Below are 24,464 nucleotides of genomic sequence, written 5' to 3' on the forward strand. Positions count from 1 at the left end.
TATTTTGTTTTTTAAAGATAATGATGATGGTGATGCTTAAGATAACAATGATAAAGATGATTGATGGGCATGTTTACTAGGTGTGGGCAGGGAACTGTAGAGGCCATAAGCGGGTGTTGGATGCCTTGCAGCAAAGAGTTGTATGCACCAAAGGGTCCCAGCACCCAGCATTCTTAACCACCAAAGCATCTCTCTGCCCCCATCATGTTTTGCTCTTGTTGTTGTTTTACTTTTGTTTGAGACAGTCATGTTAAATAGCCTGGGCCAGCCTTGAACTTATAGTAATCCCCCTGCCTCAGCTTCCCAAATGCTGGCACAACAGGTGGAGGTACCACCACACTTGGCTATTTAATGAGAATGTTTTTTCCAGCCATGGCTTGAACAGGAGATAATGATGTTATATACCTGGCTTGTGCTTTTTTTTTTTTTTTTTTCCTCTCCTTTAGCTTAAAGGGTTTTGTTTTACCAGTTTGTCATGAAGTGTTCTGTTCTGTCTCCCTGTGGTTGTTTGACTATGCTTGGTCCTGGAAGTGGAAGTATTTGGAGGTATGGTCTTGTTGGAATAGGTGTGGCCTTGTTCGTAGGTGTGTCACTGTGGGTATGGGCTTTAAGACCCTCATCCTAACCACGTGGGAGCCAGGCTTCTCCTAGCAGCCTTCAGATGAAGATGTAGAACTCTCAGCTCCTCCTGCACCATGCCTGCCTGGATGCTGCCATGCTCCTGCCTTGATGATAATGAACTGAACCTCTGAACCTGTAAACCAGCCCCAATTAAATGTTGTCTGAGTTGTCTTGGTCATGGTGTCTTTTCACAGCAGTAAAACCCTAAGACACACCTCCCGTGGGCTGCAGCACTGTTCTTGGACTTCCCCCTCTTGCTTTCTTCTGCTTGTGATTTGTTTCTTTTTACCTTTCACTGGAAACAATTTGTAAATTACAAGGTTTAAAAAAAAAAAGTTGCCAGAGTAGTACAGGAAACTCTCATGAGCTCTTTCTAGCAGACACCATGATGTTTAGCAATGGTCTTAGTCATGTCCTTGAAGCTAAAGGAGCTGGACCAGGGCCACACATGCTCTGGGTTCTGTTTCTTTGTCTCCCCTCAAACCCAGAATAGCTTCATAGTGTCTTCCTACCCCATCCTTCAGCTGGGCTTCTCTGATGTTTCTCTCTTCAAGACTGAAATGAGACTGTGCATTTTTTTTTTGGTAGGATTGTCACCAAAGTGGCAGCTTTTCTTAGTGCATCCCTCCCCCAATCCCCAGACAGCCTACGCTGTCAGTTTGCCATAAAATGATGCTCAATACTGCTTGCTGCCAAAGCAACATTGTTTTTCCTTTGGGAATTAAAAACTGCTTTGTGGGCGAACCTTTGAGGCCATGCAAATATTGTTTCCCTTCTTGCTTCCCAGTCTGAGCATGTTTCATGCCTGGATTATTATTACCACAATTGACATGTAGCGTTTTTCTAATTCTAATGACACAGATCCGTTTATGCTCAATAGTAGGCACTCGACTTTGAAGAGGAGCTTGTAGACAGAGGTGGAGCCCTGCGTTTTGTTCACAAGAAGAAATGAAAAAACAATTCCCTTTCTTGCCCTGAATCTACTTGTCTTTCTTATCATTTATTTACTTTAAAGATTTGATTATTTTTATTTATGCACGTGTCTTTGTCTGGGTTTGTGCTCCTGAGTGCCTGCAGAGGTTAGAGGGGTCAGATCCCCCGGGCTGGGATTTGCAAGCCATTGTGAGCTGCCCAGTGTGGGTGATGGGAATTGAACTTGGGACCTCTGCAAGAATAGTTCATACCCTTAAGCACTGAACTATCTCTCCAGCTCCTTCCCTCTCCTAAGCTCTAGAGCAGCGGTTCTCAACCTTCCTAATGCTGTGACCTGTTAATATACAGTTCCTAATGTTGTGGTGACCCCAACCTTAACATTATTTTCATTGCTACTTTATGGCTGCAATTTTGCTACTTGTATGAATTGTAATGTAAATATCCTTGTTCTCCTATGGTCTTAGGTGACCCCTGTGAAAAGGTCAGTTGCTCCCCAGAGGGGTCGAGACCCACAGGTTGAAAACCACTACTCTAGATGATCATGAAATAACATTTCTGTTTTACAAGTTACCTATTCTGACACTCTGAGGTACCTTGCTATATAGCATTACAGAGTCAGTGAGAAAGGACGAACTCAAATATGAACTGAATTCTGGTGGATTTATAAGAGACCAGCGGACATGTAGGAAGGTTCTTTTGTTTTGTGGTGTACTGAGGAACTGAACCCATGGCCCTATACATAGGGACAGGTGCTCTGCCATCAAGGCTTCTCCCAGACCTTAATGCCTTTTGGAGTGTGGTTGTAATTGGAATCCCCTATACTGCTTTGGGCTTCTGCCAGCAAGTTGGCCAGAACCAGACACGGTCACTTAACTTTGGCTCTTCACAACACCCAGTCAACTGAACTTCTTTTCTTTATAAGTATTCAGCCTTGAATATTTTGTCATAATAATGAAGAAAAGAGACTAAAGGCGGGAGCTGACGAGATGGCTCAGCGGTTAAAAGCACTGACTGCTTTTCTGAAGGTCCTGAGTTCAAATCCCAGCAACCACATGGTGGCTCACAACCATTTGTGATGAGATCTGACGCCCTCCTTCTGGTGTGCCTGAAGATAGCTACAGTGTACCTATATATAATAATAAATAGAGGGAGAGAGAGAGAGAGAGAGAGAGAGAGAGAGAGAGAGAGAGAGAGAGAGAGAGAGAGAGAGACTAAAAGCACTCATGAAGCCAAAGCAAGAGAATAGTAATGCCAGGCAGGGGCTACATAGAGATTCTGCCTTGGTGAATAAAATGAAATAAAATAAAATAATACATGAGTTAGTGCATTGTTTTTGTTTAAGCAAGCAGGCAAACCAACAAAACAGAGTATGAGCGGGCACAGAGCAGTAAGTCTGTAACCCTGGCACTCAGGAGGCTGAGGCAGGGGGAATCACAAGCTTAAGGGCAGCCGGAGCTATATCCCACGACCTTGTCTAAAACTACTACAATTGGGGCTGGTGAGATGGCTCAGTGGGTAAGAGCACCCGACTGCTCTTCCGAAGGTCCAAAGTTCAAATCCCAGCAACCACATGGTGGCTCACAACCATCCGCAACAAGATCTGACTCCCTCTTCTGGAGTGTCTGAAGACAGCTACAGTGTACTTACATATATTAATAAAATAAATGAGTTTAAAAAAAAAAAAAAAAAACTACTACAATCAGTGGAGAGATGCGCTGATGGAATGTGTTCCAAAGAGAGAAGTTTGGGGAACTTGTGGGGACCTGCTCTCCAGTGCTTCCTCTGGTTGTCACTGACCGCCCAAAGTCTTCAGAGCCGAAAGTGTAGGAGTGCAGGAAGCCATGGTACCCAGGCGATGATCTCAGGGGAGATGGCTTCAATAAGCATGGTGTGAGTGTGGGCAGAAAGGAAGATGCATGCATGCGTGCTTGTGTGCATGCATGCATGGGTGGCCAGGAACTATCGGGCAGGGACAGTGAGGCAGGGCTGAGAACAAAGCCACTGTGTTAGTTACTCTTTGTTACTGTAACAAAACACACCTCGACCAAACGTGACTTATGGAAGGATTTGTCTCGGCTTCAATAAACTGAGAAGGGGAGTCTGCAAGGGTGAGGGAGGCAGGCATGGCTGCCACATGCAGCCAGAGTGGGAAGCTGAGAGGTCTCGTTCCCAAACCTTCTATCTCTCACGTTATTGAGACAGGTTTATATTCTATAGTCCTGGTTGGACCCTGTTTCTAAAAAGGAAAACTCAAAGAAACTAAGAAGGTACTTAGGACGGAATGGGAGGGGGAAATGACAAATCACAGTAATTGAGATGCTGCCGATGCCACGAAGAGACAAATTTGTACCTCTAAGTGCACAAGTCAGAAATGAGCAGAGTCAGCTGGTCAGGGGCTTCGGTGGGGATGGCTCCTGCTGCCAAACCCGAGGTCCTGAGTTCCGTACCAAGGTCCACGGAGGAAGGATAGAACCAGCTCCCAAAAGCTGCCCTCTGACCTCCACACATGAGGACAGCATGCATGCAATAAATAACGTGATAAAAAATGAAAAGGCAAAGAAATGATTAGCGAGGCACACCCTTGACTGCAGTTCCCACTTCAAGAAACGAGCTAAGTCAAAAGTAGACCACAAGGAAACGTGGAAGTAATAAAGAAGACAACCAGCCCTGTTGATAGATAGCATCTGTGGTTGTTCCCCTCCCAACCCATGGCTGGATCCTTATCACGGGGGAAAAAGATCAGACAAATTCCACGAGAGAAAGCCTATAAAATTCCGGACCATCACTCCTTAAAAACAAAGTCTGAGAACCACTCAGAGCCAAGAACCTCGGGATTCACAGCCACTGTGATGTGGTGTCCCAGGTAGGAAAAAAGTGGGGGAAATTCAAATGAAGTTCAGGCTCGAGACAGTCCCGATGTGTTGCCGTGGTGTAGGAACTAAGTGTAGCATCGTCTGAGCCCTGGATATTAGAGACGCCAGAGTATATGAAAACTCTCAGGCATTTTCACATCAACTGCTTTGAATATTTTACATCCCATCCTCCTGAAAAACAAAACAACAGGAACCAGGTTCTTCATGCTCAGTTAGTTTAATTCGAGAATCCTATGAGACAGGTCAGGTCAAGAGACTCAACACCAGCTTCACACAGTCTCTTCGAGGAAACAGAAGGAGAGCCTCAGGTTCACTCAGGTCAGACTCAGCACCACTCCGATACCCAAACCAGAGACAGAGGCTACCAAAAAGAACACCAGAAAGCCGGGTGGTAGTGGTGCACGCCTTTAATCCTACCACTCAGGAGGCAGAGCCAGGCAAAGCTCTGAGTTCAAGGCCAGCCTGGTCTACAGAGAGAGAGAGTTCTAGGGCAGCAAGGGCTACACAGGGAAAGTCTATCTCAATAACAAAACAAAACAAACAGACAAACACCAAAACAAACAAACAAAACAGAAAACAAAAATCTGGGAAACAGAGGTAGACGGAGTTCTTTCTTAGAGATCAGCCAGGTCAGCCAGGGCTACATACACTGTTTCAAAAATGAGGAGTGGGAGGAGGAAGGGGAGGAGGAGGGGGAGGAAGCTCTGCTTCCTAAAACGAACAAAGGAGATGTACAGTCTCCCTCTTTCCCATTCCTTGCGTTTCTCCTAGTTCAAAGCCTCAGTGGCGACGCCAGGGGAGATCTGCAGACTTAGGACATGCCAGCCTCTGGCTGACTGCCTCTGAAGACTGGGCAGAGCCTCAGACTACGCTGGGATGCACTCCCCAGCCTCCTGCAGCACTGGCCTCCCACCCGGGGCTGAGGCAGGTATCTGTCCTTGGGTGTGTGTCCTTGATCCTTGTGGCGGTGGTGGTAGGGGGAGGCAAGAGGTGCAGGCCATGCTGTGCCTACAAAAAGATCTACAAAAGTCCTTTTGCAGACCTTTACTTAGGTGAATCTGGGATAGTTCAGGAAAAGAACTTCAGAAGAGCAAGAGCCCAGCACCCACATACAAGAAGAGTATGGCCGCACGCGCCTATGATCCCTGGGTTGCTGGGCAGCGTTAGACTGATCGTAGGGAGCACACTGTCCAACCAGCTTAAAAACGGCAAGCTCCAGGCTTAGTGAGAGACCTTGCCTCAAAAAATAAGGTGGAAGGGCTGTAGAGAGGTCTCCGGGGTAAAAAGCATTTGTTGGCGTTCTCAACAAGCTTAGGTCCTGTTTGGCTCATAAACAGCCATTCACAACTCCAGTTCCCGAGGGGATGACGCCCTCTTCTGACCTCCTCGGGTACTGCATGCGCAGTATACTAGTATATATACACATACTCCCACAGATCAAATAAATCAAATAGAAATGGAATCTCAAGTAAAAAAAAAAATTTTTTTTTTTTTTGGTGTTTTTGAGACAGGGTTTCTCTGTATAGTCCTGGCTGTCCTGGAACTCACTTTGTAGACCAGGCTGGCCACGAACTCAGAAATCCGCCTGCCTCTGCCTCCCAAGTGCTGGGATTAAAGGCGTGCGCCACCACGCCCGGCTCAAGTAAAATTTTTATAAAGGTAGGAATAGAAGACATTTGAAGTCCTCTAACCTCTGTGCACACGCACAAGCGCAGGCACACACAATGATGAGTATTCTATAACAGTAAAATGATCCAATTCAAGGCAAGGAAGGAGACCAGGGAGGTTGCCATGGGAAAGAGTAGAAGAATTTGCATGCACAGAGAGAGGGAAAATGTAGAGAGGCGGAAGAGAGAAGAGGAAAAAATGTCTGGAGTATATAGGGAAGAGCCTCCGGGGGAGGGGAGCCCAGCCCCTGGGCTGGAAAGTTTAACATAGAGAGCGGGGTGTGCCAGCCATATCCTATAGCTGATAGGGGCTGGGGCATTCGGGGAGTACCTCGGGCCCAGGTCCACTTGGGTATGTAAAATATGTACCTCAGCCATTTGTCCTGGGTCTAAATCTCGACACACATGTGTATTTATTTAACACATACACTCACACACAAAGGTGATAGGTTATTTCTCTGCTGTCGGTAAAATGAGCCAATTTGAGCCAGATTAGATTATATTAAAGGCAGATTTATTGGGAAGCTGCTCTCCGGTGGGGCGAGTTCAGGGGTTAGGGTTAGAGTTAGGGTTAGGGCCCTAGGCCAGGGAAGTCACCATAGGAAAAAAGGGAGGGAGGGAGTGAGGAGAGGAAGAGAGAAAGGGGTGAGTGTGCTGAGAGAGGGGGGGTGAGCGCTCTGAGAGAGGAGAGAGGGAGAGGGAGGGAGGGAGGGAGGGAGGGAGGAAGGGAGAGAGAGAGAGAAAGGCAGACAGACAGATAGACAGACAGAACCCAGAACCTTGGGAGAAGGACAATGAAGGCTAATGCACACCCTGGACAACCATCTTGTGCAGGGTATTGCTGGTTTCTGACGTCAGTCACATCGTTCACGAGGCTTTTAACTTTCTTGATTTGTTTTTCCATTTAGTAAATGAGTCTATTGTGTGATGGGCGCTGCGTGCCGGGTAAGATTACAGGCTCATAAAGAGCAGAGGGCAAAGGGGTTAAAGGAATCCTCACGGTACAGGTCCTGAGGTGGGTAGGATCTGTTGACTGTAAACAGGCTTCCTCTAATCTTATTTTTGAGGTTCCCAGGAAGTTTCAGGTTCCCAGCTGGCAAGGGAATAAGGCTTGAAGGTCATATGTGCTCTGGCCTCAGGGAAGCCTCCTTGCTATTTTAATATTTTTATTTGCAGTGTCTATATGAGTGTTGTCTGCATATAAACATCCTTTGAAGGAGTTTGTTAGTTGTGTTAAAATCCTTTTTTTCCTAGCTGGTGAGTTGCTAATTTGGTCACCTTGGGGTGAGGGTCCCCTTTCTCTTTTACATATGTCCTTAATCTTTTCCTGCTTCAGTGGGGGCTCTGACCCTGGGCAGGTCCAGGGTTGGCACCCCAGTTGCTAGGCTAATTTGGCACTAGTAGTGTATGGGTGTGTTTTGTTCCTTTTGTGCCCAGAGCAAACACTACCAGGCTGACCCGCGACTCTTCTTTCCTCCCCGTGGTGACCCTTCTCTTCTTTGAAGGGCGCTTCTGCTAATTTTGGCATAGGGTTCACTCTAATCCCATACCAGGCAAACTCAAAGGAAACATCACATCTAACCACTAAGAAAGGAAAGAGAGAAAGAAAGAAAGAAAGAAAGAAAGAAAGAAAGAAAGAAAGAAAGAAAGAAAGAAAAGGAAGAAAGGAAGAAAGAAAGAAAGAACGAACGAACGAACGAACGAACGAAAGAAAGAAAGAAAGAAAGAAAGAAAGAAAGAAAGGAGGGAGAGAAGGAGGGAGGCGGTGAAGAGGTTAGCTCAGGAACTTTGGGAAGGTTCTAGAATCCTTGCCCCTCCAGAAGGAAGAGGCTAATTAGCATTCTTCAGACCACAGGGGTGAAGGGTGGGGGTGGGGTGGGAGTGAGGAGGATGACATCGACCTTCAGGTGGGGACACATTCTGCAGGGTAGACCTTGGCCACCTATGGACAGGAGAAGTCCTTGACTCCTCATTCCCTAGAGACCAATCAGTTTAAAAAGTCACACTGTTCTGCCAATCACATTGTGCCTAATGGCTGCTGCTCTGAAAACTGTATACAGACTGACCAAATGGGCTGGCGGGTGGTGGGGGCGTGTCACCGTCTCTCCTTCAGGTGTAGGGTGACCCCCAACTCGTTGGAACAATAAGTTCCTCTTGCTTTTTGCATCTCTGCTGGCTCACTCAGGGCGTCCCTGGTAAGCTATGGCTTGCCAGAGTCTTGCAGAGGAAGAGGGAAGGGGGGGGGGGAGGGAGGAGGAGGCAGAGAAGGAGGAGGAGGGAGGAGGAGGCAGAGAGGGTGGGAGTGATAGGTGGGAGAGGAGGGAAGGAAAGGAACTGAGCAGCTATAATAAGGCGTGATAGTCTTGGATGTTTGGAAGTATGGGTAAGCAACTGAAAGGTCAGAAGTTCTCTTTTGAATGTTGTCAACATCCATTTTCTTCCTGGTCTATTTGAGTGCACAGGTGTGGTCTCTAAAAGCCCTTTTCCGAACTTGATGGAACTCTTTGTTTTATAAGAAGATGGTTCCGGTTCTGTTTAATTTATAACTCTAGCAGTTTTAAAGCCTTCTCATGACACAACTTGATTTTTTTTCCCCTTTTTCCCGGGCCCTGTTTGCTCCAGCCCCATTCACTCTGGCCATATTTATTTAACGTATGTGGGTACACTGTTACTGTCTTCAGACACAGCAGGACTCATTATAGATGGTTGTGAGCCACCATGTGGTTGCTGGGAGACAACATTTGATTTTAATCTTACTTAGTCCTGGCTGACCTCAAACTCGCTATGTAGATCAGGCTACCTTCGTTCCATCTCACAGATATCTGCCTGCCTCTGCCTCCAGAATTCTGAGATTAAAGGCATGCAATAGCATGTCCGGCTTATTTTTGCTTGTTCTTTTTTTTATTAGATATTTTCTTCATTACATTTCAAATGCTATCCTCTTTCCTAGTTTCCTCTCTGAAAGTCTCCTATACCCTCCCCCTGCCCTGTTCCCCAACTCACCTACTCCCGCTTCCTGGCCCTGGTATTACTCTGTACTGGGGCATATAATCTTCGAAAGACCCTTGGCCTCTCCTCCCATTGATGGCCGACTAGGCCATCTTCTGCTACATATGCAACTAGAGACACAGCTCTGGGGGCGGGGGTGGGTGGGTGTTACTGGTTAGTTCATATTGTTGTTCCTCCTATAGGGATGCAGACCCCTTCAGCTCCTTGGGTGCTTTCTCTAGCTCCTACATTGGGGGCCCTGTGTTCCATCCTATAGATGACTGTGAGCATCCACTTCTTATGCCAGGCTCCGGCATAGCCTCACAAGAGACAGCTATATCAGGATCCTTTCAGCAAAATCTTGCTGGCATATACAATGGGGTCTGGGTTTGGTGTTATTTTTTTGTTTGTTTTGTTTTGTTTTGTTTTGTTTTGTTTTTTTTCCGAGACAGGGTTTCTCTGTGTAGCCCTGGCTGTCCTGGAACTCACTCTGTAGACCAGGCTGGCCTCGAACTCAGAAATCTGCCTGCCTCTGCCTCCCGAGTGCTGGGATTAAAGCCATGCGCCACCACGCCCGGCTTACTTGTTATTTTTGAGACAAGTCTCACACTATAGTCCTGGAATTCAGTACATATTCCAGGCTGGCCCTGAGCTCCTGGCAATCCTTCTGCCTCAGCTCCCTGAGGGCTAGGATTACAAGTGAGAGCGACCACCATTGGTTGATGATTAATTTAGTTTTGCTTTTACTGGTGGATGCTGTAAACTCAGGTTTTCCTTCTTGACATGTAAATGGTTTACCGTGAACATCACCCACTGTTTTGTAAATGTATCCATATAAGCAGGGACCAAAGAGTCCTTATCTCTCTCCTCAGAGATTAAACACTTGCCAAAACATTGTTCTTTGATGTCTGTGCATCTCCCTTTCCCCTTACTTCTAAAATTATATTTGAGATCTGAGACTGGAAGCTCCTTGGGAATAGCTTTGTAGCCAAGCGATTCATTTCCTGGCTGGCCTGTGCCATGGTCTACAGTCTCCTTTAAAACATGATAGCGTCTCCCCTCTCTTAGCAACAGCTATGTGCTGGCCCAGCATACAGGCAACTCTCCGGGTAGGTTACTATTAGCCAAAACATACAGGTGGAGGGAGCACAGACATACAAGTGACTCAGCACATGGTCATGAAGTTGGGCTGGGGGCACTTGGTGTTGTGATCATAGAAAGAGAAAGGGTATTAATATATGTTCTATCTAGGTGTGGTGGGGGAGGGGCGTGCCTCGGTGGGCTCATGCCAAGGCATCCCTTCCCCCTGAGAGACCAGCCACAGGAAGGTATGGTATAGAATAGAGTTTATTCAGGGCATGGGGAGGGGAGTTAAGAGGGTAGCAGAGGCAGAGAAAGGCAGAGAGAAGGAGAGAGTAGAGAAGTAGAGGCCGGCCATGACCACATGGAGAGAGGGGGGAAGGGAATTGGGGTGCCACCAGGAAAAAGCACTCTCCCCAGCACTGCAGCCGGAGAAGCAGTTCTGGAGCCAAGGAGCCGCCTTCCCACTGACCTGGCTGTCAGGACAGATACTATCTACTGTGGTTAAGATGCTATGTGCCCTTTCAACCTTACAACCAGCCTTCAAGGTAAATAGCATTAGCCTTATTTTATCAAAGAAGAGATTGAGGTTTCCAGAAGATAAGTTGCCCCCTCCCCTCCCGAGAGCCATAAAGGCCAAGTTCTTCACATTCCTACTGCCTCTGTAGACAGACCAGCCAATCCTGATCAACTGGTTAGAGCCCCTGCCCCGAGGTATTAGCTGACAAGAGCTCCCAGAAGTGCTCTGTAATCTTCAAGGCAGAACCATAAACATGATTAGTCCTGGAGACTCCAGAGAAAATCCGAATGGCAAGACCTCAGACCCTGACTGCTCTTTAGTTAAGGCCTGTGGGCACTCAGAGGTCTGTTGAGGATTCAATGACTTCCTCATGGCTGCCTGTGGGTAAGTATCTACCTGTCTCTCCCCACAGTCTCCACCTCTACTGTGTTGGATATACATATATATATATATATATATATATATATATATATATATATATATATATATATCCTGACTTCCCAAAAGTTCCACTTTTTAATCTTCTCTCTCTCTTTCTCTCTCCCTCCCCCTCTCTCTCCCTCTCTCTTTTATTTCCTTTTTAAAAAATTTAATTCTAGTATTACATTTTACCATGTGCCATTGAATGAAGAGGATTTTTCCCCCCTCAAAGTTCTGTGTGTGCATTGTTAAGGTTTGACCAAGTTTAAACAAACCACTGCTCATTGCATGGTTTATAACGAAGAAACTCACTCACTGCATAATGGCTTCATGCTCACTGGCCTAAGATAGAGGATGTGCTCAATATTAAAAAATTAATACCCATGCATCAAAAATCTAATAGCTAAATAGGGATATTAAAAAGCAAGAGGTGCTATTTGAACAGATGTCAAATTATCATGGGATTCTCAGAAATAGTTGGCAAATTTTGATGTAGGACAGAGCCCGGGGTAAAAATAAAACAGCCTGTAGACCAAACACAGATTAATGAAGTCAGGTTAAGGAGAGGCTACACCCAGTGATAGAAACCTCTCACCTTGGATGTGTGTGTGTGTGTGTGTGTGTGTGTGTGTGTGTGTGTGGGCCCCCTCCCTCCTCAGCTCAGGCAGGCTTGGCTAAGGGTCACCTGAAGCTCAGGGTCAGGAGCACCTCTGACTATTAAGCCACTGTTCTCATTCTTAGTTTGCTTTCAGGCCTTTATGACGTTTTGATCGTTTCTGAGTCTTTCAGACAGAGGTGGGGAGGGTCTCTGGCAACCTGGAAAAGCTCTCACTATTGCTTGACATCGATACTTAGCTTTCACAGCATGGATGCATGGAAAGTGTCTCAGTCTAATTGTGTGGTCGATGAAGCAATGAATATCTAGGTTTAGTACTTTTGTGTGAATATTTTTGTAGCATTTTATTTTAATATTTTCATTCTTTTTTTTCTTTTCTTTTCTTTTTTTTTTTTTTTTTTTTTGGTTTTTCGAGACAGGGTTTCTCTGTGTAGCCCTGGCTGTCCTGGAACTTACTTTGTAGACCAGACTGGCCTAGAACGCAGAAATCCACCTGCCTCTGCCTCCCGAGTGCTGGGATTAAAAGCGTGCGCCACCATGCCCGGCTCTTAATATTATTTTTCATTTAATGTGTATGGGTGTTTTGCCTGCATATATGTATATATGTGCACCATATGCATGCAATACCCATGGAGGTCAGAAGAGGGCGTTGCATCCCTCTGGACCTGGAGTTACGTGTGCTCGTGAGCCATCAGTGGGAGGTGGGAATTAAACGGAGTCCTCTTCATGAGTAATAAGTGCTGTTAACCACTGAGCCATCTTCCCAGCCTCCTGTGTAGGATTTCACTGTTAACCTCCAGGTTTTCTTTTAGTATTCCAGGGAACTATTCTGGAGATTCAAAAGTCTTTTTTTTTTTTTTTTTTTTTAAGATTTATTGGGGCCGGGCATGGTGGCACACACCTTTAATCTCAGCACTTGGGAGGCAGAGACAGGTGGATTTCTGAGTTCAAGGCCAGCCTGGTCTACAAAGTGAGTTCCAAGACAGCCAGGGCTATATATACAGAGAAACCCTGTCTTGAAAAACCAAAACCAAAAAAAAAAAAAAAAAAAAAGATTTATTGGGCTGGAGAGATGGCTCAGAGAGTAAGAGCACTGAAGGTCTTGAGTTCAAATCCCAGAAACCACATGGTGGCTTAACAACTACCTATAATGAGATCTGACGACCTCTTCTGGTGTGTCTGAAGACAGCTACAGCGTACTTACAGATAATAAATAAATACATCTTTAAGATTTATTTTTTTACTATATGTAAGGAGTCAGATCTTGTTAAGGATGGTTGTTAACTGCCATGTGGTTGCTGGGATTTGAACTCAGGACCTTCAGAAGAGCAGTCAGTACTCTTAACCGCTGAGCCATCTCTCCAGCCTGACTCACAAAGTCTTAACAACTTTTCAGTCTTTGTAATCACAGTGCCTTCAATGTACAATGAGAGGAATGTACCCTGTTTGCAAGTCAAATGAGTCTTATTTTACCCACAAAGGGGTCACATTTAGCTTCAGCCATCAGCTTGACACTAACACAGAGCCCTTTGGGAGGAGGGAACCTTAACTAGGGATTGTCTCTTTCGGGTTGGCCTGGGGGTGTATCCGTAGGTAGGGTATTTTCTTGATGACTAATGAGGGCAGTGCCAGTCCTGGGCAGGTGTCCTGGATTGCATCAGAATGCTGACTGAGCACATTTGGGGAGGAAAACCAGAAAACAGTGCTCCCTATGGTCTGTGCTTCCCTTTGGGTCCCAGGTTCCTGCCCTGAGTTCCTGTTCTGGTTTTCCTAGATGCCAGACTGTACGCTAAGTAAATCTTTTCCTTTCAAATTGGTTTTAGTTGTGGTGGGTTTGTTTGTTTGTTTATTTGTTTGTTTAAGATTTATTTATTTTATGTATATGAGTATACCGTAGCTGTACAGACAGTTGTAAGCCAACATGAGGTTGCTGGGATTTGAACTCAGGACCTCTGCTCACACCAGCCCTGCTTGCTCTGACTCCTGCTCACTCCGGCCCAAAGATTTATTTATTGTTATATGTAAGTACACTGTAGCTGTCTTCAGACACCAGAAGAGGGCGTCAGATCTCATTAGAGATGGTTGTTACCCACCATGTGGTTGCTGGGATTTGAACTCAGGACCTTCGGAAGAGCATTCAGTGCTCTTAACTGATGAGCCATCTCTCCAACCCAGTCGTGGTGTTTTATCACCACAACAGAAAGCAAATTAGGACAGAAATTAGTATCAGACAGTGGGCCTTGCTATGATGCACCAAACCATGTTCATGTTCTGTGTGTGTGTGTGTGTGTGTGTGTGTTTGGAACTCTGGGCTTCAAAGTCCTTTGAGTGCTTGGAGCTCAAAGAGCTGTTGTGGGAGCTTGGAAGCTAAGAAAGCTGAACCTCAGGACAGTGGGGGCCTTGCTTCTTGTTATATGTGGAAGTTTTCAAGGCAAGCAAAGACTCCATTGAGGCTGTTTATGCACTATTTTGGGGTAACAGTCTGTGGAACTGGAACCTTTGCTTTACTGGGACAGCGGATGTTGCGCCATCTCTTCTTCTTGAATATAACAAGAAAAAAATCACTAAATGTTATTCTGTTGCTGGCAAGATGGCTCAGCAGTTAGCACTTGCTGTGTGAGCCTGTGGAATGGAGTTTGTAGACCAGCACCCATGTAGCAAGCCGTGTGTCCCACACATACCTGTAATCCCAGGTCCGAGAGCGGCAGAGACAAAGATTGCTGGGATCCCGCCCCAGGGAGAGCCCCTGTCTTAAAGGAATAAGAAGAGAATGATAGAGGGAACACTCAATGCCCTCTTCTGGACTCTGTGTATACTCTCAGGTAGGCAGACACACAGATAAGTAAAGCCTAAGACATAAAAGGATACATTGTATATAAAAGTATTGTTTTCAGGAGCTGGAGAGCTATGTAAGCAACTCGTCTAGAGGACCTTGGTTCAATTCCCAGCACCCATATGGTGGCTCACAACCCTCTGTAACTCGGGTCCCAAGGGATACTATGTTCTCTTCTGGCTTTGTGGGCACTGTACACGTATGGTGCACAGACATACACTCATGCAAATTGCCCATACACATGGAACCAAAAATTTGTAAATATTTTTTTCAGATTTTTTTTTTAGCTGTAACTAGAAACCAAAAATTTCTCTTAACTTTCAACTAAGTAATTTGAAATCATTTTCCCTTTCAACTAGCTAGCTTTATGACCCTGTAAAAGCTACTTACCTTCTGAAAATGTTAGCACCCCTATGTGTTGGTGTTATATGTGGATAGCAGTGCATCTCCCTTACGGGGCTTCTATGAGGACAGGGGAACTGATACTGACTGGTGTATGCAGTCATGCAGAAAGCATACAATGATACATAGTTACGACTGTGAGCTTGCCTGGTTAACTGACTAATAGTGAAAGGAAACTCTCCTTGATGTTTTGTGGTGCGAGACTTGCTGTTTCAAGCACTTCAGTATAAGATCCTACACCCTATTGCACAATCATCATTATCTATTTCTAAAACTTTTCCTTATTTCAAACAAGACTCTACACCAATGAAGCAGCTACTTTCTGTTCCCACATGCCTCGCCCCTTAGTGGCCTGGAGTCTCCATTCTGTTTCTGTGAACTTGACTAGTCGAGGTACCTCATACAAGTGAAATCACGTGAGTTCTGTTCTTCTATGTCTGATTCATTTTATTAAGCCAAGTACAATGAAGCTACATTCATGTTGTAGCTTGTACCTGACCTTTGTGCCCTCTTACAGAACAATTATCTCTATATAGAAAGAATAAAATATGAAAATACATACACGCCCATATAAGTTCTGTCTGTCCTGCTGTTAGTGGACATCTTTCGGCTACTGTGAATAATGAAGTAAAATTATTTGTCTGAGTTCTTGCTCTCAATCATGTCAGGCATACACCAGCGCATGTGTGATGAGCAGAATGCTTCTGTCCTTTCTTAACATCCATATGCTGAAATCCTACCCTATAATGTGATGGTTATTTATTTTATTTATTTAATACGAGTACACTGTAGCTGTCTTCAGACACACCATCAGAGGGCATCAGATCTCATTACACATAGTTATAAGCCACCATGTGGTTGCTGGGAATTGAACTCAGGACCTCTGGAAGAACAGTTAGTGTCCATCTCTCCAGCCCACGATGGTCTTAAAAACAGAATCGGGGGCTGGTGAGATGGCTCAGTGGGTAAGAGCACCCGACTGCTCTTCCGAAGGTCCAGAGTTCAAATCCCAGCAACCACATGGTGGCTCACAACCATCTGTAACGAGATCTGACTCCCTCTTCTGGAGTGTCTGAAGACAGCTACAGTGTACTTACATATAATCAATAAATAAATCTTTAAAAAAAAAAAAAAAAAAAAAACAGAATCGGGGGGCTGAAAAGATGATACAGTGGAAAAGAGCAATGGTTGCTCTTCCAGAGGACCAGAGTTCAATTCCTAGCACTGAGGGGGGCAGTACACAACCATCTACCACCCCATTTCTTGGGATCCATAACTTCTTCTGACCTCCATGGGTACCAGGTACACAAGAAGTACATAGAAATATATTCAGAGCCGGGCGTGGTGGCACATGCCTTTAATCCCAGCACTTGGGAGGCAGAGGCAGGTGGATTTCTGAGTTCGAGGCCAGCCTGGTCTACAGAGTGAGTTCCAGGACAGCCAGAGCTACACAGAGAAACCCTGTCTCGAAAAAAAACCAAAAAAAAAAAAAAAAGAAAAAAGAAAAGAAATATATTCAGGCAAAACACTCAGGCACATAAAATAAAAGTAAATCAGTGAATGAAAGAAATGGAGTCTTTGGCAGATGAGGGTGAGGATTAGTGTCTTTCAGTCCCAAGAGATCTGGCTTCTTCTTTTTTTCCCTATTTAATGTGTATAAGTTCACCATTGCTCTCTTCAGACACACCAGAAGAGGTCATCAGACCCCATTGCAGCCACCATGGTTGTGAGCCACCATACGGTTGCTGGGAATTGAACTCAGGATCTCTGGAAGAGCAGTCAGTCTCTTAACCACTGAGCCATCTCTCCAGCCCCTGGCTTCTTCTTTGTAGTGTGAGGACACAGTAAGAAATTGGCTATGAACCAGGAAGTAGCCTTTACCCTACACCAGGACTGGTGCCTTGATGCTATAATAATTTCAAACTCCCGGGCTGTGAGAAGTTTGTGGCTTAAGCTATTCAGATACTGGCATTTTGTTACAAGTTAGCAGAGCAGGATTGCTAAATCATAGGATAAGTTCATGTTTATCTTTTGGAGGCATTGCCAGACTGTTTTCCCATGTGACTTTCTTATTTCTAATTCCTATCAGCAATATGCAAACATTCCAGTTTCTATGTGTCCTAACCAAGAGTTATTTTCTGTCTTCTGAATGATGCAATGTTATGAAGGGCAAAGTTACTTCTCACTGTGGTTTAAGTTACACCTCCCCAGTGACTCATGGTCGCACTTCAAAAATAAACTTTTGTTGTTGTTGTTTTGCTTTTTCTTTTCTTTCTTTTTTTTTTTTTTAAAGATTTTATTTATTATATATGTAAGTACACTGTAGTTGTCTTCAGACACTCCAGAAGAGGGAGTCAGATCTCATTACGGATGGTTGTGAGCCACCATGTGGTTGCTAGGAATTGAACTCAGGACCTTCAGAAGAGCAGTCAGTGCTCTTAACCTCTGAGCCATCTCTCCAGCCCCCTGTTTTGCTTTTTCTTTTTGGTTTTTAAGACAGGGTTTCTCTGTGTAGCCCTGGGTGTCCTGAAACTTGCTCTGTAGACCAGGCTGGCCTCAAACTCAGAGATCCACCTGCCTCTGCCTCCCGAGTGCTGGGATCTAAGGTGTGCACCACCATTGCCCAGCCACTTCAGACATTTTAAATTATATTTAGTGTGTGTCTTAGTTACAGTTTCCATTGTTGAGAAGAGGCACCACGACCAAGGCGACTCTTGTAAAGGACACCATTTAATTGGGCCTGGCTTACGGGTTTAGAGGTTCAGTCCATTATCATCATGGCAGCATCCAGGCAGAGATGGTACTTGCAGGAGGAGCCAAGAGTTCTACATCTTTACCAAAAGGCAGGCAGAAGACTAGCTCTTTTGCCCTGGGTAGAGCTTAAGCAGAGGACCTCAAAGCCCACTGCCATAGTGACACATTTCATCCAGCAAAATTACACCTATTCTAACAGGGACACACAGAAAGGGGGCAGTTCTGATGCCAAGGCCCTGGTCCCCAGTTGCTTCTTGATTTGTCAGTAAAGAAAGCCAGGGCCAATTGCTGGGCAGAAGGTACAAGTGGGACTCTTAGATCCTGGGAGGAAAAGGCAGATGCAAGGAAGGAGAGAGTTTTTTTCAACCATGCTTTGGAGGAAGAAGAATGCAGCAACCATGTGAGGTCTGGTGGGGGTGGGGGTGGGGTGGGGGTGGGGGTGGGTGGTTGGGACTTGTAGCCACTACTCCAGGCAGGTGGGTGGCCAAGGATGTTTGACAGTGGCCAGGTGAGACTAGCCACTGAAGTTTAGGGCAAGTGGAGAGACAGAGATAATACTTTGGCAAGGACATGCTTTTCTAGGTGGGAGATATCAGCGCCCAGCAGTTGTGCCAAGAAAGCAAGTTTGTAAAGGAATAAACTGTGTGTGTATCTTATCTTTTCTCCGTGGATTCAAGGGAAGCTGGGTGAGGACTGGTAGAGCCCCGGAGCTAAAGGTAAAGGCAGGTAGAGCAGAAGGGAAGCCGGGTGGGGGCTGGTAGCTCAGCCCGCCCTGGAGCTAAAGGCAGTAGCATAAAACAACATGCAACAACACACCTCCTAATATTGCCGCTTTCTGGGAGCCGAACATTCAAACACGTGAGTCTGCGGGGGGTGGGGGGATGGGATGTGGGGTGAGGGGGGGATCTATTCAAACTACTACAGTTGCAGCACCTAGACCAGTCTTCAGAGACTGGTTTAACTGAATATACCGAGGGCCAAATTTGAATTTCCTCCTTTTCCTCAATGGTGTAGGTGCCCCACTTCACTCTTATCATTCACAGGTACACTGGGTTACTGTTCTAGCTGGGTTGGATGGTTTGTAGTTCAGTAGCACACTTCCATGCTACTGTAGCTCTGGGTACCCAGCATACTCCCAGGACTTAAGACATGCATAGTAACAATGTATTCAAAAATGAATAGATACTAGGTTCTCTCTCAATCTCTCTCTCCTTCTCTCTCTCTTCTCTTCCTCCCCTCTGTTCTTCCTTCCCCTCCTCCTCCTCTTCTTTGTCTTCTCTCCCTCCCCTCTTACTCTCCTTCCCTCCCCTCCTCTCCCCCTCCCTTCCCCTCCCATCTTCTTCTTCCTCCTCTTCCCCCTCCTCCTCTTCTTCTTTTTCTTCTTCTTCTTCCTCTCTCCCCTTCCTTCTCTTCCTCCTTCTCCCCTTCCCCCTCCTCTTCCTTCTCCTCTTCTTCTTTCTGTGTGTAGTCAAGTTGGTAGCAATGGCAGGGAAGGCAGTAATGACTGTGTTTTACAGGGTAGAGCTAGGAAAAGATTAAGATATTGTGTCCTTTTATTACAAGGGACATTTTCTTTGCCAGCGTGTTTGGCAAGGTGAAGCCTTTTCTGAAAACCTAACAACTGGTTCTAATTTTACACAGTAAGAGGGAACTATAACCCAAAGCTGTATATCCACCTGAAAGAGAGCCGTGTTCACTTGAGGAATATTTAATGCTATTTTGTTTGGTATCATTAGATACCACACACATGCTAATCACAACTACAATGGCTTCATCCTCCAGTACATGGGATTGTATGCAGGGGTAGGGGAGTGGGCAGGTAGGGGTGGGTGAGGAAGTTTCCTGGGGAAATGAGGAACAAGGTAATCAAGGGAGACCTCTTATTCTATAATAAACCATCTTGAGTTGGGGGTGATTAGTGGACATCCCCCCTTCTTTTTTTTTCAGATTTATTTATTATTATATATAAGTACACTGTAGCTGTCTCTAGACACACCAGAAGAGGGCATCAGATCTCATTACAGATGGTTGTGAGCCACCATGTGGTTGCTGGGATTTGAATTCAGGACCTCTGGAAGAACAGTGAGTGCTCTTAACTGCTGAGCCATCTCCCCAGCCCTGTGGACATCCCTTAAGTTCAGACCCAGGTAGCTGGGTGTAGTAGATTTTTAACCCCAGCACTTGGAAGGCAGAGGCAGGCCAGTTCTCAGCATTTCATGGTATAAGGTGTGGACAAATGGCAGTTAGAAATGTGCAATTAACAGGCCAGTTCAAAGGACATAGACAGATAGTAGGAGGAACTGATCTATCTTGAGGGCACATTGGGTAGGGCCTATCTGCAGTAAGAAGTGCAGAGATTCTAGAGCCAGGTCCAGCATCAAACCAGAGACATGCTTTTCTTAGAGCACTCTTGAGTCAAAGACAAAAGATACAAATGTATGTAAAGGAGAGCAGAAGGTACCAGGCAGAGATGAGTGAGGAACATGAAAAACTGTATGTGGGGTGGGGGTTAGGGTAGGGATATGTGTGTGCAGGGGTAGTGGAGTGGGAAGGTAGGGGTGGGTGAGGAGGAACAAGGTAAGCCAGGGAGAATCTCTTATGCTCTAATAAACCATCTTGAATTGGGGTGGGGTAGGGTGTCTAGTAGACACCCCTTAAATTCAGGCTCAGGTAGCTGAGTGTGGTCAGTCTTTAATCCTAGCACTTGGGAGGCAGGGGCAGGGGCAGGGGCAGGGGCAGGGGCAGGGGCAGGGGCAGGGGCAGGGGCAAAGGAATCACTGTGAGTTCAAAGCCAGCCTGTGCTATATAATGAGTTCTAGAACAGCCAGAGCTACACAGTGAGAGCCAGTTATCAGGGAGTCTGGGCCGTTTTTCTCTAGGGTTCTAGCACTGAGCACAAGGGGTGGGTACCAACTCATCCTGGTCTTTTAGGTACTTTCTACTTGTTTTTTTGTTGTTGGGTTTTTTTTTTTTTTTTTTTTTTCAGATGGTAAAGGAAGACACTACGTTTTACATAGCATGATGGGTTTCAATGTCTGCCTCGGGCATCACTTCTGTGCTGGTCATCCCTCATCTCCATCTCTACTCTTGCTCACACACTCACCTGCCATGACTCAGCTAAAATCCCTGCCTCTCCAGGATGGGAGTCATCACCCTGCTTTCTCTCATCTCAGCCTGCCCCGCACCTGTTGTGGCCACGCCCTTCGTCTCAGCCCTTTCCGAGCAATAAAGCATCCTTTCCTTCCCAGGGTCTCACTGCTCTCTGCAGCTGGCTAGGTTTGCAGTGTTTAGCATCAACACCGACTCCTGCCTCTCTTCTAGCCTTTCATCCAAGTTTCTAAGCACCGTTGTAGTCTCAGGTACTTAGGAGCCAGAGGCAGGAGGATTATTTGAATTCAGAAGTTTGAGATTAACCTAGATGATGTACTGAGAGCCTATCTCCATTAAAAAAAAAAAGTGTGTGAAGTGTGTGTGTGTTCCTGTGTCCTTGGTTTGATTTATAGATATTATGAATCTTATAGTTCTGTCTTCTCTTCCTGCCTACCTAATCGCTCTTCCTCTTTCCCTCCCTCATTCCCTCCCTCCCTCTCTCCCTCCCTCCCTCCCTCCCTCTTTGCCTCCCTCCCTTTCTTCCTCCTTCCTTCCCTCCAACTCTTCCTACTCACCTGCCCTTCTTTTCTGGTTTTTGATTTTATGAAAGAACATTTATCTATCTATCTATCTATCTATCTATCTATCTATCTATCTATCCCTTTTATTTGTATAAAAACAAACAAAGGATTTTTGAAAATGGAGACACACACCTAGGCAGGTTTGTACATTTGAAACTGGACTCCGGCAGAGTGTGGTTTCTAACTCCAGTGGAACAGAAGTGTTGGGCAGTTTGAAGTTGTTCTCAGATTGACTTCATACAGGTATTACATTCATAGAATAAAATAGCTTCATTAAAAAACCAAAACTAAAACCTAGCAGTGAGCACATGTGTCTTTTTGGAAAAGAAAACGTAGCCCTTTCACAAGTAAAACCCAGCCTGGCTCGCTGCTCTCTGCCTCATCCCCCTCTTACTGTTTTGAGTAATTTGCTTATAGAGGGTACATGTTAAATCTAACATTAACATTTTAAATCAGAGGACTACGTGGAGAGGGGGGTGGGGTGGGTGGGAGGGGATTGAAGGCAGTGGATTTGTTAGGTGTCAGCACACAGGAGTGAAGGCACACTTTAAATCAGTCACTAGACATTACTTTAGCAAAAAATCAAAATATAAGCAGAAGCAGGTAGATCTTGGTGAGTTTGAGGCTAGCCTGGTCGATGTAGAGAGTTGCAGGCAGCCTGGGCTGTGTAGTGAGACCCGATTTCAATATCAAACCGTGGTGCACACCTTTGGTTTTTTTTTTTTCAAGACAGGGTTTCTCTGTGTAGTCCTGCCTGTACTGCCTGGCTGTATTTTGATTTTCATTGTTGTTTGGTTTGACATAGTCTTACTATATAGTTCTGGCTACTTGGAACTCTCTATGTAGACCAGGCTAGCCTCAAACTAACCTACCTCTGCTTATATTTTGCTTTTGGTTAAACTTACATTTTATATCTTTGGCTAAAATTAGTTCAGGTAGCCAGATTTCCCCAGACTCAACACTACCTCCTTTCTCTTTTTATTTTGCTTTTGGAAAAGCCCCTGAAAGTCCATTCGTCTCTTTCTGAGTGTTTTAGAGACGGTGGAAACGATTCCTCTTCTTGGTTAGAATTAGCAGTTGCGTCCCACACTTGACTGAGACAGCTCTACTCACACATAGCTCTGCCCTGGGCTGGATGTGATCCCAGGTGGGAAGTTAGGCTTTACCTAAGGAGACACAAGAGCATTTTGTGGAGTTTGTTTTGCTTTTTCAAGACAGGCTTTCTCTGTGTAGCCCTGGCTGTCCTGGAACTTGCTCTGTTGACCAGGCTGGCCTTGAACTCAGAGATCCACCTGCCTCTGCCTCCCAAGTGCTGGGATTAAAGGCGTGCGTCACTACAGCCCAATTTTGTGGATATTTTTGAAACATCTTTCTTCATAAACTCAAGGATATATAAATATGTAATTTTTTGATACAGACTTGTGTACACACACACACACACATTTTGAGATAAGGTCCTACTATTAACTCGTTTGTAACTGGGTCTAACTATTAACTACTGTGAACTAGCCAGTTTGATACTCACTATGTAGCCCAAGCTGGCCTTGAACTTGTGGCAATTCTCCTGTTTTAGCCCCCTGAGTGCTGTGATTGTATTCATACCCCACCACACAAGCTTTACTATATTTTGATTAATGGAGAGGTAATCAAAGACTTAAATCAAAAAACAAATCAGAGACTATGTCATCATGAAGAGATTTCTTTTTTTTTTCTCTCTTTCTTTTTTGAATCACACAGCAGCTTGAACTGATGAAGATAGCAGTGGTATAAACTCAGGACTCAAATGCACAGCACACTAATTGTGCACTTGCTGTCTTCCCAGCCCGGCTTAAAGTGTGGAAGCTGACGTGTATAGACCAGAACTGAGACTCACTCTTTTTATCTATTTAAATTTTGACTCCTGATGTTGGTGGGAAACTGGCTCATAGGCAAATGATTTCAGATTAGCTTCCATGTGTGGGAGGGACTTCCTTGTCAAACTTCGCCTGTTAGGCAGCGCCCAGGCCATTCTTTTTCTTGACCCCATAGACATCCAAGGAGTGAGGGTCCAGATAGAAAAGAAGTAGGGCAACGGAGAGAACCTGATCAATATGCACAGGGAAACCGGTTTCACTCACAGGGTTTTGTTGTTTCTGTTGTTATTATGTGTGTGTGTGTGATTATACAGTGTGTACACACGCACACACACACACACACACACACACACACACACACACACACACACGCACCTGGTGCCTGAGGAGGTCAGAAGAGGGTGCTGGAATTGGAGATATGGAGAGTTGGTAGTTGCCATGTGGGTTCTGAGAACCAAACATAGGTCCTTTGAAAGAGCAGCAAGTGCTCTCAACCACTGAGCCGTTGCTTCAGCCCCTGAATACTGGTTTTCTTTAATTGTTTTTTCTTTTCTATGAATGCTTGCACTTTCTGGAACCACAAGAAATCACTGACCCTAACTCTGGGGCTTGTCCATTTCTGTTGCACAGTTAAATGCTCACAATGCTCCCTGGAGTCTTTCTAATTTTCTAAGACACAGGAAAGGAAACTGAACTTCAGAGTCCGTCCTACAGCAGGTGGGGAGGTGAGTGAATGTGTGTGTAGTGTGTGTGTGTGTGTGTGTGTGTGTGTGTGTGTGTGTGTGTGTCTTTTCCCAAACATCAGTAGTCCCTCAGATCATAGGACCAGTTACATACATACTATAAAACCACTTTCCTGGGGCTGGAGAGATGGCTCAGTGGTTAAGAGCACTGACTGCTCTTCCAAAGGTCCTAAGTTCAACTCTCAACAACCACATGGTGACTCACAACCATCTGCAATGAGATCATATGCTCTCTTCTGGTGTGTCTGAAGACAGCTACAGTGCACTGATACATAAAATAAACAAATCTTTACAAACAAACAAACAAATAAATAAATAAATATATTATTGAAGTTAGTTTGGTCATATCCTTGCCTTCTTTCTTTTTAACTCTTACCCGTTGCCCATCTGTCTTGGGGTTGCACTGGAGGTGAAATCAAGCAAGGATCTCCTGACTCACAGCCTTGTTCCCTCTTGAACTTTGCCACACTTGGTTGCTGCCTGTTTTATT

General features: G+C 45.3%; 1 long non-coding RNA gene across 1 annotated transcript; it reads left to right on the plus strand.

Moving 5' to 3' along the window:
- The first annotated feature begins 10,880 nt into the window (after positions 1-10,880).
- Gm33588 lies at positions 10,881-21,172 on the plus strand. Its single transcript, XR_378863.2, has 2 exons — positions 10,881-11,066; positions 20,694-21,172. It is a non-coding gene; the product is annotated as a predicted gene, 33588 (long non-coding RNA).
- Positions 21,173-24,464: the final 3,292 nt, after the last annotated feature.

The sequence above is a fragment of the Mus musculus genome, chromosome 8 (genome assembly GCF_000001635.26).
Source record: "Mus musculus strain C57BL/6J chromosome 8, GRCm38.p6 C57BL/6J".
NCBI lineage: Eukaryota > Metazoa > Chordata > Mammalia > Rodentia > Muridae > Mus > Mus musculus.